The 12,545-nt window shown below is 51.7% G+C and overlaps 1 non-coding gene across 1 annotated transcript; it reads right to left on the reverse strand.

The window, feature by feature from the left end:
* Nucleotides 1–448: 448 nt before the first annotated feature.
* On the reverse strand, nucleotides 449–602 carry LOC146859691 (5.8S ribosomal RNA). The gene has a single exon (XR_014979372.1). It is a non-coding gene; the product is annotated as a 5.8S ribosomal RNA (ribosomal RNA).
* Between the last annotated feature and the right edge of the window lie 11,943 nt (nucleotides 603–12,545).

Here is a 12,545-nt window from a genome sequence, read left to right on the forward strand (position 1 = left end):
TCTGAGGTCCTAGTCGGAAGAATAACGCCGGAGCGTCAAGGGGGTTGCCGGGAAGGCCAGGCCCCTGCTGGAGCGGGGGCCTGGCATCCCAGCAGCGCACGCCCACTTTCCCCAGACGCATCTGGAGGGGTTTCGCCCTCATCGGGAAGCCGGCTGCGGTGGTGGGTGCCCGAGGCACATGCGTGTGGGCAGCCGGTGGGATACCACAGACAGCCACGCACGGCACGCAGCCAGCCGCCCCGGGACGGGCCCGGGGCGGACCAGTCGCCAGACCCCTTCATGGGGCCAGGAGCACCGGCGGCGTACCTCCGTGGCAGGACCCGGTGATGGACCCTGCCACGGGCGATCGGGGGGTCTGAACTTGTGGGGGGACGAAAGGGAAGTGGAGCTATCCCTCCGACGGCCCCAGCTGCGTCCCGGGGAAGTCCCGGGGCGATTGACGATCAAGAGACCCTCAGACAGGCGTAGCCCCGGGAAGAACCCGGGGCCACAAGGTGCATTCGAAGTGTAGATGATCAATGTGTCCTGCAATTCACACTAATTCTCGCAGCTAGCTGCGTTCTTCATCGACGCGCGAGCCGAGTGATCCACCGCCAAGAGTCCCAGGCAACTTTTCGAAAAGGTTCGTTCGCCGGCCGCAAGACGACCCGGGCACCCCGTTCAAGGCTGCACCGTTGTGAGAAAAAAAACATTGCCAGGCGCTGGGCCCAGGAGTCTCCCACTCACCCACCCGCAGGCGAGGAAGGGGGCTCCCGGTGCATCAGGAGCAGGCAGCCCCACAGCCGCCGGTCCCTCCCCGAGTAACCAGGAGGGACCGCATGAGTCTTCAAACCCCTCGGCCCGGCCGCACGGGACTGGGTCAAAATGGGTACCTGGCATCGAGTGAGGATCGCCCCACCTGCACCTCAGCCGTCCGTCACCGGGTGGCCCCGAGCTGTGCACCAAGCTGGCTTGTACAGCCCACCCCACCCTTGCCCGTGCCAGAGGCGCCGGAAGGGAAGAGCCAGGCAGCTCCCCATCCTGCACGCCTCCCACCGAGAGGTGCCGGGGTCCCCTCGCAGGCCCTCGGCCCCTTCTCTTTCAGGCGGCCCTGCCACATGAGAAGGGCCCAACCTCAGTCACCCGGATCTCGTCGGGCCGGGATGATGGGCGCAGCAGGGCCCAGCCAGCAGCAGGTCCTTTTAGGGGAGGTGGAACCAGCCCACTGCCATTCAGTTTACCCCCACCGCGGGGGTGGTGCAGAGTGAGCTTGGGTACCATCTCGGGAGGGCCTACCGCTGTGCCCCTCCCAGAAAGGGACAGGGGACTGGGAACGACCCCCACCCCCGGTCCCTTACGCTTCGGTCGGGGTGCGCCAGGGCAGGGCCGGACACCTGTGCCTACGGTGTGTGCTTCCAGGAGGCGGCTGAGGGCTTCGGGCTGGCGCCGTCGGTCGCTCAGGCCGCTCCGCCATTAATGATGGTGCCACACGACCCCTCCCGCTCGGGTCAGACACCTGGGGGGCACGAGCTGCCGGGGCATGACTAAGTGTGTGTCTATCTGAAAATATGGAAATCCTCAGGTGTAGCTTTATGTTTAAGTTTTTTTAAAATAGTATATTGTCTGAGCCAGATGTCAAAAAGGCAGTTTACATGTCAAACAGAAGGAAAACAAAACATTTGTTGAGTAACATGCAGCTGAGAAAAATAATCCAGGAGCATATTATTTCCTGTACAAAATACTTATTTGCAGGAAGCTGTAGAGATGTTGGCGTTAGGACGCTACATAGAAAACAAAATGGCGGCTGTGAATCCAGTCACAGAGACGCGCCATAGCTGTTAAATTGGAGTATGCGGTGTCAGCTCCTTACTGCGGTCTAATAAAGGCATCATGCAAAGCAGCGTGTCTTCACCAAAAAAAGCCTTCAGGTCAGGTTGGGTGCCGAGACGCTGCCACTGGTTAGAAAAACGACCCTCCTTGGAGTTCGCCACCGTGCAGTGTTAACGAGCCGCCATCCTCTGAGGCGCCAGACCACGCCCCCCAGCCTGTGTGATCTCTGATTGTAACATTGTTGAATGAGTCATGCTGAGGTTGTTTTTGCAGCATGCTAATGTATTCAGCACTCTGTTCTCTAAGAATCTCTGCAGAGTAACCGTCATGTAGATGTGCTCGATCACTTAAATGCCATATTGAAGATAAGTATACAATTGTGCATCATTCTGTTGCCTGGTGTGTGCTTTCTAGGGGGACGGAGACATCCAGTGTTTCTTTGTTGCCTTCTTAGGGCCTCTTAAACAGGTGGGATTCATGGCCACATTTGCAGCTGAGCTACAATGGTGAAGGACATGCATCTCACACCTGAAACTCAGCTTTGCCTTGTCGCTTTGCTACGCTATGTCTCATGGCCCAAGCACCATCCTCTTTTCTGTGGTATTCCCTGTAAAGGGTAGGCCGGCTGGCCCTGGCTTCCATCTTCACCACGTGCATTTATTTTTGAATGATAGAACAGCTCCTTGAGTGGTAATGTTTTGAAAAGCTGGTGTGCAATCCTGTGATGAGCCAGTGTCTGACAGTTTCTTTGTGATTGATAGATGAAAATTCACAGAAATGCTTCACTTTGAAAAGCCCTCCAAAGAGTAATCATTTCTCCAGTAGGACTTTTGGAAATAGTGGTGTTTATGATCTGTGTTCTGCTCATAGTCAAGCCTGCCAGTAAGGTACTTGTAGACCCACATATATTGTGATGGTTTCTAGTGGGAACACGGTCAGAAATGTCTTGACATTGTCACGCATTGTCAGACTCTGAAATAGACCCCTTTTCTACTTGTTACTGCGTTTCTCATGTGTGAAATTGCACTGCCATGACTCCTATCTCTGACCTACTGTCTGAATCGCCCACATCGAACAGGGACAAAACTTGAAGCTGGTGGTATCAAGTCCTCCAGAATCATAAGAGATGGCATCAAAAAGCAAGTAAAGAGTAAAGAGGTCTGATAAGCCTCCTTAGTCACAGACAGGGACAGTTTTCATGCCCACTGAAGCCAGGGTTGAGCTATTAAGAAGTAGCGGGAAGGGTGACTTGCTCCTGAAACCTGAAGCAGGAAGAAATATTGCTCTGGAATTATCAGTGCGGGATTCCCATTTCGTTGGAAGCACAGTTATTATACAACGTGATGCTTTGGAGCAGGTGCAGTATTAACTCCCTCTCTTCCAGAAGCTAGTAGCAGAGATGAAAATATTTCACCTCATTTTCTTCAGATGTAAAGTGATGCAAGACTGCATGGATGCAGGAGAAGGAACTATGCATACATGTAAAGAAACAATAATGATTTATATCTTGAAAACTATTTACAAGGGCCTGCTGCTGGGGTAGTGTTAACCGCCAAGGAATATGGAGGCATCTCACTAGAGCTCCACACTTCCAATCTTGCAGTGAAGATGAAGGGCAGCTGTACGTGACCAGAGGGGCAGCCAGACATCCTCATGAGTGTGGAAAATCCCAGGTGTTGCAGGATTTGCTCACTGGGCCGGGCAACTGGTGCTGCCGGTAATGTTCAACATTGTGGTGCAGGACCAGCCTACCAGTGAGGTGTGGCTGAGCGTATGACTTCTATTTTGTCTGAATTATTGGTACAGTTCACGGTGATGTAACCATAGTCAATAAAGATAGTTTGAGCCCGCCAGTACTGTGTTAACAGTGCATTGTGTCCGCATATAATTAGCCCCGGCTGTTTAGCAACTCAAAAAAAATGACAAAGTGCGGGAACAGTGCACAATAAGCCCCAACCTGCAGCTCCCTTTCCTCTGTTCTCTCAGGAGTGCTGGAGAATACCTCCTGAAGTCAGTAATACAGCGGAGAGCCCAGTGCATTACCTCCTCGTCTGTCTTCCTCTCACAGTCCTTACGTATGAGTTAATCTCCTTTTATGAAGAACCTAATTACCAAAATGTACTTTTCCTTCCCAATCCAAGATGGACCCCATACTTATTAGTACAAATACATCACTTCCTGGGATGGACTTCCTGTTTCTTTGTTCTGTAGCCGATTACCATCTTGGCTACAAGTATGTTTTTCTATTTTTCTTTTATTATTTCAGACCCGCTTTAGTGGTGTGTTTTTTCTTTTTATTATCATGCTTGTAGCGGTCTAGTCTACATAATCACCCGAGGGGCTAACTGCCCCGGAAGCAACCCCACATTATGTATCACTCTCTGGCCAGGCGAGGCCAGAGAGCTTAAATAAAGGGGCCGGGGTCTCTCGAGACCTTCCGGTCGGCACACAGTTACAGAGAGTGTGTGTCCATCATTTATGCACGCAAGGCCTCTACACTGGCGGCGAGCGTGGGATCCCAGAACCCCCACAAGACAGCAAACAGGTCCGGTTGGCCGCAACCGGCCAACGGAAAAAGAAAAACCCTGTTACCAGCACGCCTGAAAACGGCGAAGACATGAGTGTGGCTGTGGGCCCGTAAGCCGGTGTCGGCGCGTGACTATCACCCGGCAGTGAGCGGTGAGTGTAGTACAAGCAGAAAATAGCCCGCCCACCAACTGCATCCCATTACCTGCACAACTTCCCGGCGCCCGCCTGCCTGCTAAACTCCGTCACCTAAGTATAGCGTGCTGGTGCTCCTGGCAGGAATCCGGTTGAGCCCGCGCTGCTATTAACTGCACGCGCATGCGCGCTATAAGCTGAGCGCCACCAGTTTTGACAGCTGGAATCAGAGGCGCGTTGAGAGCGCTCTCCCTCTCTCGATCTCTGCACAGCTGACACCGCCCCAGCACATGGCAGCCTGCACAGTGGGAAAAGCAAACAAGCACTTGCAAATCCAACTGCCATAGATCTATTGACACAACAGACACTGACAAAACCAAACACCAAGTGGGGCAACACAGCAAGGAAGATCCAACAAGCACTGGTACATCCAATTGCCCAGGAAAAGAGACTACAGCACACACCAGTAAAACAAGGGAAACCCTGGCATATTTCAAGCTCGCAACCACACTTACCACACCAGGCGAATCACATGAAAGAAGGCCATTCTTTTGGCATAATCTTAGCTCACCATGGTTGACCAAGTTGTAGCAGCAGCACCACCACCTGTAGCTCCAGCAGCACCACCACATCATCCGCACTCCCAAGTTAGCGCACTCCCTCCCTTCAGCGAACTCATCGATCCCACCACTGCGTCACCCAGGTGGAAAATGTGGATTGGCCAGCTCGACAACTACTTTATAGCAACGAGGGAAACAGATGGTGCTGTCAAACGGTCACTTCTGCTTCACTTCGCAGGTGATGAAATATACGAGCTCTTTGCGCACCTCCCAGACACAGGAGCAGTTACTGATTACGACGCAGCAGTCAGGGCCCTGAACACCCATTTTGACCCTCAACTCAATCCCAATTATGAACGCTTTACACTCAGACAAGCCGCCAAAGAGAAGGAGAGTCCATGGACACGTTTCATGCGCGCTTAAGAGAGCTAACCAGCACGTGTACCGAAGACGACCATGCCAAGGAGGTCAGAGCTCAGGCAATCCAAGGCTGCCGCAACAAGACCCTGCGGACCCTCATTCTTCGACAGCCACGCATTTCCCTAGAAGACATACTGATTCTGGCACGCTCACATGAGCTATCAGACATCAGAGCGACTACCATGGAAGGCGCACTTAATCCACCGACTGACCAAACAGTGACAGTCAAGACAGAGCGAGCAGATGCCATCCGGATGCCGACTCGCGGTGGGTGAGGAAGATGGCCCACTAGAAGCTCGCGACGGCCGCAGTGCGGATACTGCAGAAAAGAGGAACACCCACAGGAAGAATGCCCAGCAAAAGGAAAAACCTGTGCAAAATGTGGAATCCCCAACCATTTTGCGAGCGTATGCTGAGGAGGAACGCGAAACAGAGGAACACCAGGGAGAAGACCACCACACCATCCAGAGCAGTAAGACATCTCACAATGGAGGAACCTGCCACCTCGAGAACACCGACAGCGGCACACCGCAGACAGTGTCTGGAAGACTCATCCACAGATGAGGAGGGAGAGTGCTACCTCATATCCTATGCGAGGGATCTCAAACGAAGACGATGACCACAACCAACATGCACCATTGAGATCGCAAGATCACCCGTTACAGCCCTTATCGATACTGGGGCATCTGTGAACGTCATGGGGTGTCAACACTACAAGAAACTAAACCCCAAACCAGCGCTAACGCCTTCCAAAGTCAGAATCCTCACATATGGAAGTCAGACACTACTTCCTTTGAAAGGAAAAATCTCCGTACAAGTCAAGTCGGAAAACCATGAAGTTACGACCACATTCCACGTGGTCGACAGGGAAGCAGATATACTAGTCGGGAGTCATACCGCAGAAGATCTGAGCCTAGTCACATTTGCAAATGCAGTGAAGTCACTTCAAACAGAAGACATTCTGGAGCTATTCCCACAACTATTTGAAGGTCTAGGGAGCATGAAGCGGCCGCCAGTAAAACTGCATGTCGACACAGCTGTGAAGCCCGTCGCCCTACGACATTGTCGCATACCATTTCACCTAAGGCCACTAGTGGAACAGGAACTCCTGAAACTTGAGCAGTAGGGTGTGATTGAGAAGGTAACAGGACCGACTCCCTGGGTATCTCCCATGGTAATCGCCGAAAAACCAAGACATCCAGGGAAGATCCGAATCTGCATTGATATGAGGATGCCCAACCAAGCAATAAGGAGAGAGAGGCACCTGACACCGACAGTTAATGACATCCTGGCCGACCTCAACGGGTCCCAGTGGTTTTCAGGACTGGACTTACATGCTGGGTACCACCAATTAAAGCTAGCAAAAGAAAGCAGGTACATAACCACGTTTTCGACACATCTAGGGCTTCAACGCTACAAGAGACTAAACTTCGGAATATCATCAGCCGCGGAGATATTTCAAAACGCCGTAAAAGAAGTCTAGTCAGGACTGTAAGGTGTCATCAATGGCAGTGATGACATTCTAATACACTCAGCGACCATAGAACACCATCACCGGCAGCTCAGAGCCACCCTAAGGCGTCTCGCAGAGCACGGAGTGACCTTACACAAGGAAAAATGCCAATTTTCAAGAAAACCATCGAGTTCTTTGGATACGTATTCAGTCAGGATGGGGTGAAGGTGGACCCCAGAAAATCGCAAGCAATTCAGCTCGCTCCCGCTCCCACAACGGCGTCGGAAGTCAGGAGTTTCTTAGGCATGGCAACATATTGCGGAAGATTCATTCCGAACCTCGCCACCATCGCTGAACCGCTACGAAACCTAACCAAGAAAGAGAACGTCTGGCGATGGTCCCATGCGGAAGAAGAAGCTTTCCGCAAAGTGAAGGCGGCTCTACTGGAAAGCACAACCATGGCATACTGCAACACAACTTGGCAAACGGAACTAATAGTAGACGGCAGTCCAGTGGGACTAGGAGCCCTGCTAATTCAAGAAACCGAACCAGGGACCTGGGTTTCACTGGCATTTGCGAGCAAAGCACTGACTGCAACCGAAACCCGTTACTCTCAGATTGAGCGGGAGGCACTTGCTATCAAATGGGCATGCAGCCACTTCCATCTGTATGTCAGTGGACATCCGTTCAGGTTCGCAACAGATCATCAACCACTTCTCCCACTATTCAAAGGTGCTGCACCACTCAGCCACCCAGAATTGAGCGATAGGCAATCCAACTCCAACAATATCAGATGGAACTGGTGTACAGGCCAGGCGCGGGGACCCTACTGATTTCCTGTCGCGTCATCCGGCATGTCTCGCAGAGAGAGACTCTGAGCAAGAAATCAGGACGGAAGAGTTTGTCAACATGATCTCTCAGTGGTCGTGCCCACGAGCACTATCCATAGAAGAAATAAAAGCCCACATGGACACTGACATGGTCCTCAAAAGAGTAACAGAGGCACTGCTAAAAGGATCGTGGGAAGGTTTTTTCCAGGACATCCAGGGGTGGAACGACCTGGACCGGACGCGGCTAGGAAAAATGTGGAGGGCCCGAGATAAACTCAGCGCTGCTGATAGTGGCGTAATACTAAGAGGATCACGCATCGTCATTCCACAAAGCCTCCAAGAGCGAGCAACCGCGTTAGCACACAAAGGCCATCAAGGCACAGGAAAAATGAAATCCAGAATGAGAGAAAAGGTGTGGTTCCCGGGTCTAGAAGAAGCAGTAGACACCATTGTGCGAAACTGCAGAGCTTGTCAAATCACTGGAAATCCAGAAGCACCAGCTCCCGTGATAACTGAAGATCCTGCTCCGTCGCCCTGATCATGGGTGAGCCTCGACTTCGGGAGCTTCCCAGATGGGCGAGTCATGGTGGTTTCGGTTGACAGCTATACCTAATATCCTATCGTGGAAATCCTGCCATCCACTGCATTTAACCATCTACAGCCAGTCTTAGACAAGACATTTGCCCTCTGTTCCAAGGCAGTGAATTCAAGGACTTTCTAACCCGGTTAGGTGTAAAACATCACCACATTACTCCTAGGTGGCCCCAAGCCAATGGGGAGGCAGAGCGCTTCATGCGGACAATGAACAAAATTCTGCGCATAGCAGTGGCCGAACAAACGGACTAAGAAACAGCTCTCCAGAAATTCCTGTGATAGTATCGCAGTAATAATAATAATAATAATCCAGCATTTTCTAGAGCGCGAACAGCTACCTCACAAGGAGGTGTCCCGGCGCTAAACGCAGGCATAAATACAGATACCAATTTAAGAAATTAGCGTGGTTGGGTGAAGAGCCAAGTCTTCAACATCTGATTAAAGCAGGGTTCGGAGGGGGCCTGCTGAAGCTCTGGGGGCAGTGAATTCCATAACGCCGCCACGTTGGCCGAGAAGGTTCTCCCTCCCAGCCGAGCCCTTTTTATTCGAGGGACTGCTAACTGAACACGGCAGTTGGAGCGAAGGGAGCGGGCTTGAGAGTATCACGGCAGCCGCACTCTCAGGTAATTTGGACAGGTACCATACAAAGATCTAAAGGCCAGCGTAAGTGCCTTAAACTTGATCCTATTGGCTACAGGTAACCAGTGAAGGGAGAGAAGATGCGGAGAGACTGAATGCTTGAATGGAATACGCATTAACAGTCTCGCAGCCGCATTCTGGACCATTTGTAAACGCTGAATTAGATACTTTGGCAAGCCCAGATAGAGGCCGTTAGCGTAATCCAGTCTTGATGTTACTGTCGCATGGATTACTGTTTTTCGGCAACTCTCTGGTAGAAGTCGCAGAATCTTCCGAAGATTCCTCAACTTACCTAGACAACACCCAACTAGCTGTTGGGTATGCGAGGCGAAGAACAAATTATTGTCCCAACGCACCCCCAGGTTTTTTGCCGTTTGGCTGGGAGAAGGTGCCGGTCCCATTGCCGTCGGCCACCAAAACTCAGAGGGGGGAGGGGAGCCGCTGGATTACTTTCTCAAGCATTTTACCGGGGGCAGCCAACAGAGAAATTGGACGAAGGACTGAGGTCCGTGGGATCCCCATTAGGCTTTTTCTTTAATGGGAGGATGGTGGCGTGTTTCCATATCTCCGGGAACACCCCGGAGGAAATGGACGTATTCCAGATGTGCTGTACAGTGGGAGCCACAAAATCAGCCATTGTGCTCCAAAGCTTGGGGGGACATGGGTCGTCAGGTGATCCTGACTTACAGCGTCTTAATTCCTGCATGACCGAGAACAAAGCTATAGGCTGAAAATGAGTCATAGAATTACCGGTCATCTCTTTGACAGTCCAATCTGTTTTTACCGTCCTCCTCTCTGGGCCGAATGACTCATGAACTCGCTTAATTTTCGGGTCAAAAAAGTCAGAAATTCTATCGCATAGCGTAACCGACGGAGGTATCTCCCTCTCAATGCACATGGGTTTGAAAAAGGACTGGACCACCTTAAAGATTTCCTTGCTTGAGTGTTCTGCCTGCTGAATTGAAGCCGCAAAGAACTGTTTTGTAGCCTTTCTAACAGCCTTCTGCAATTTATGGGAGGCTTCCTTGTACTGTGCTTTTTCCAGAGTCCCGTAATTTACCCTCCATTGCCTCTCTAGCCTCTTACACGCTGCTTTCTCTACTCTAAGGTCCTGCGAGAACCAGGGAGCAGAGGGAGATTCCCTCTTGGACAATGTGCGTTTTGCAGGAGCAATGGATGACACCATGTTCCCAATCCAATCATTAAACCGCTGTGCATCAGTATTGGCATTCAAGGTTAAAATAGGTTTATTCTGAGCCAGTACTTGGCCCATGTTGGCAGGGACTAGCTTCTTCAATTGTCTCCTCATAAAAATGCGCTTGCTTGGCGCAGGTCTATCAGCCGCTAAATTTATTATAAATGGAATAAGCAAGTGGTCTGACCAGAGTAAAGGCAGTGCCGCTTCCATCGTCACATTTTCAATATTAGAGAGAATTAAATCAAGCGTGTGACCCACTCTATGTGTGGGGCCATCATTGATTAATCTCAGATTGGCAGCATTCAGAGTGGCCCTCAATGTCTCTGCAGGGGCGCAGCCCTCCCTATCCATATGGATGTTAAAATCCCCTACTATGAGGAAATAAGGATGAAGGAGGGAGCTCTGCACTATCACATCCAGCAGAGCTATCAGGTTGGGCTCATCCCCGCCGGGAGGGCGGTATATGACTAGTCCCGCTAGTGATAGCTGCGGTCCCACCTGAAAGCAAAAGTGTAATCCCTCCAGTCCCGGAATCAAGGTGGGGGCAGAGGATGTCAGTATGAACTGCTCCTTAAATATAGCAGCCACCCCCCCTCCTCTTCTAGCGCCTACCCGGTTAGAGAAGCACATTGTGTAACCTGGGGGTACCGCCAGCGCAATGGCGGTCACATTATCCTCATTAAGCCAGGTCTCTGTTAAAAACAGGGCATCCCACTCCTGACCTTCCAATAGCAGCCAAATGTCATTTGCGTGCTTCGATAGGGATCTACAATTCAGAAGACCAGCTTTGAAGCCTCTGTTAATGAGCGGCCTGGGCCTGTTATACACCTCCTCCCCTCCATCGTCCCTCACACCCAGAGATATCCCACATGCCCCACATATCTGAGGGAGGGAATCAGACCTAAGGTCTAACCTTTCAGCGCAGCACACAGCCACCGTGTTGAGCATCCACAGGTCTTCCTGCGACCACACGATCCTCACCTCGGAAAACCCCTCACGGACAGCATGTCTGGCCCCGGCGGCAGTCTGGTCGCGGACGGGCGCAGACGGGCTTGCCTTTTGCGCGCCTTCGGCGCACCGCCGGCGCGCCCGCTGCGCGCGTCCGCTGCGCGTTAGCCAAGGCATCTGTTTTTAAGGAAGGGAAGGCGCGACAACTAGAGCGCCAACCCCTAAGCACCGGAAGTTGCTAAACTCCCTCCACAACAATCAGGACTACACCCGCGGTAGAACGGGGAGGGGCAACCGGTCACGGCAAACACGGTAAAATGCAGAATTAAAAGACAATTTTAAAACAGTTTATGTGCAAATAGCAATGTAGCAGGTGACTACATCCAAATGGTCGCACACTGCTGACCTACCTGCGTGTTACCCCAAAGAAGTGTGGTCCCTGTAGTCAGCGTCGGCGGATACACCTATGGTCGTGTCGTGAGTGCAAGTGTGAATAGCGTTAGCCATCCCTGGACACGTGTTTCGAGGTTGTTGCCTCTCGTCAGCAGGGAGTAGGAAAGAGTGTAGGGTTGCAATGTAAGCTGCTAAAATCATTATCAGGTCTAGTACCTCTCGTAGCAACGCAGGTGCGTAACCTGAGTCCGTCGACTCCCCGGCTCAGAGAGCCACTAAATAATTACATCCAAATGGTCGCACACTGCTGACCTACCTGCGTGTTACCCCAAAGAACTGTGGTCCCTGTAGTCAGCGTCGGCGGATACACTTATGCTCGTGTCGTGAGTGCAAGTGTGAATAGCGTTAGCCATCCCTGGACACGTGTTTCGAGGTAGTTGCCTCTCGTCAGCAGGGAGTAGGAAAGAGTGTAGGGTTGCAATGTAAGCTGCTAAAATCATTATCAGGTCTAGTACCTCTCGTAGCAACGCAGGTGCGTAACCTGAGTCCGTCGACTCCCCGGCTCAGAGAGCCACTAAATAATTACATCCAAATGGTCGCACACTGCTGACCTACCTGCGTGTTACCCCAAAGAACTGTGGTCCCTGTAGTCAGCGTCGGCGGATACACCTATGCTCGTGTCGTGAGTGCAAGTGTGAATAGCGTTAGCCATCCCTGGACACGTGTTTCGAGGTAGTTGCCTCTCATCAGCAGGGAGTAGGAAAGAGTGTAGGGTTGCAATGTAAGCTGCTAAAATCATTATCAGGTCTAGTACCTCTCGTAGCAACGCAGGTGCGTAACCTGAGTCCGTCGACTCCCCGGCTCAGAGAGCCACTAAATAATTACATCCAAATGGTCGCACACTGCTGACCTACCTGCGTGTTACCCCAAAGAACTGTGGTCCCTGTAGTCAGCGTCGGCAGATACACCTATGCTCGTGTCGTGAGTGCAAGTGTGAATAGCGTTAGCCATCCCTGGACACGTGTTTCGAGGTAGTTGCC

The sequence above is a fragment of the Triturus cristatus genome, chromosome 3_1 (genome assembly GCF_964204655.1).
Source record: "Triturus cristatus chromosome 3_1, aTriCri1.1, whole genome shotgun sequence".
Taxonomy (NCBI): Eukaryota; Metazoa; Chordata; class Amphibia; order Caudata; family Salamandridae; genus Triturus; species Triturus cristatus.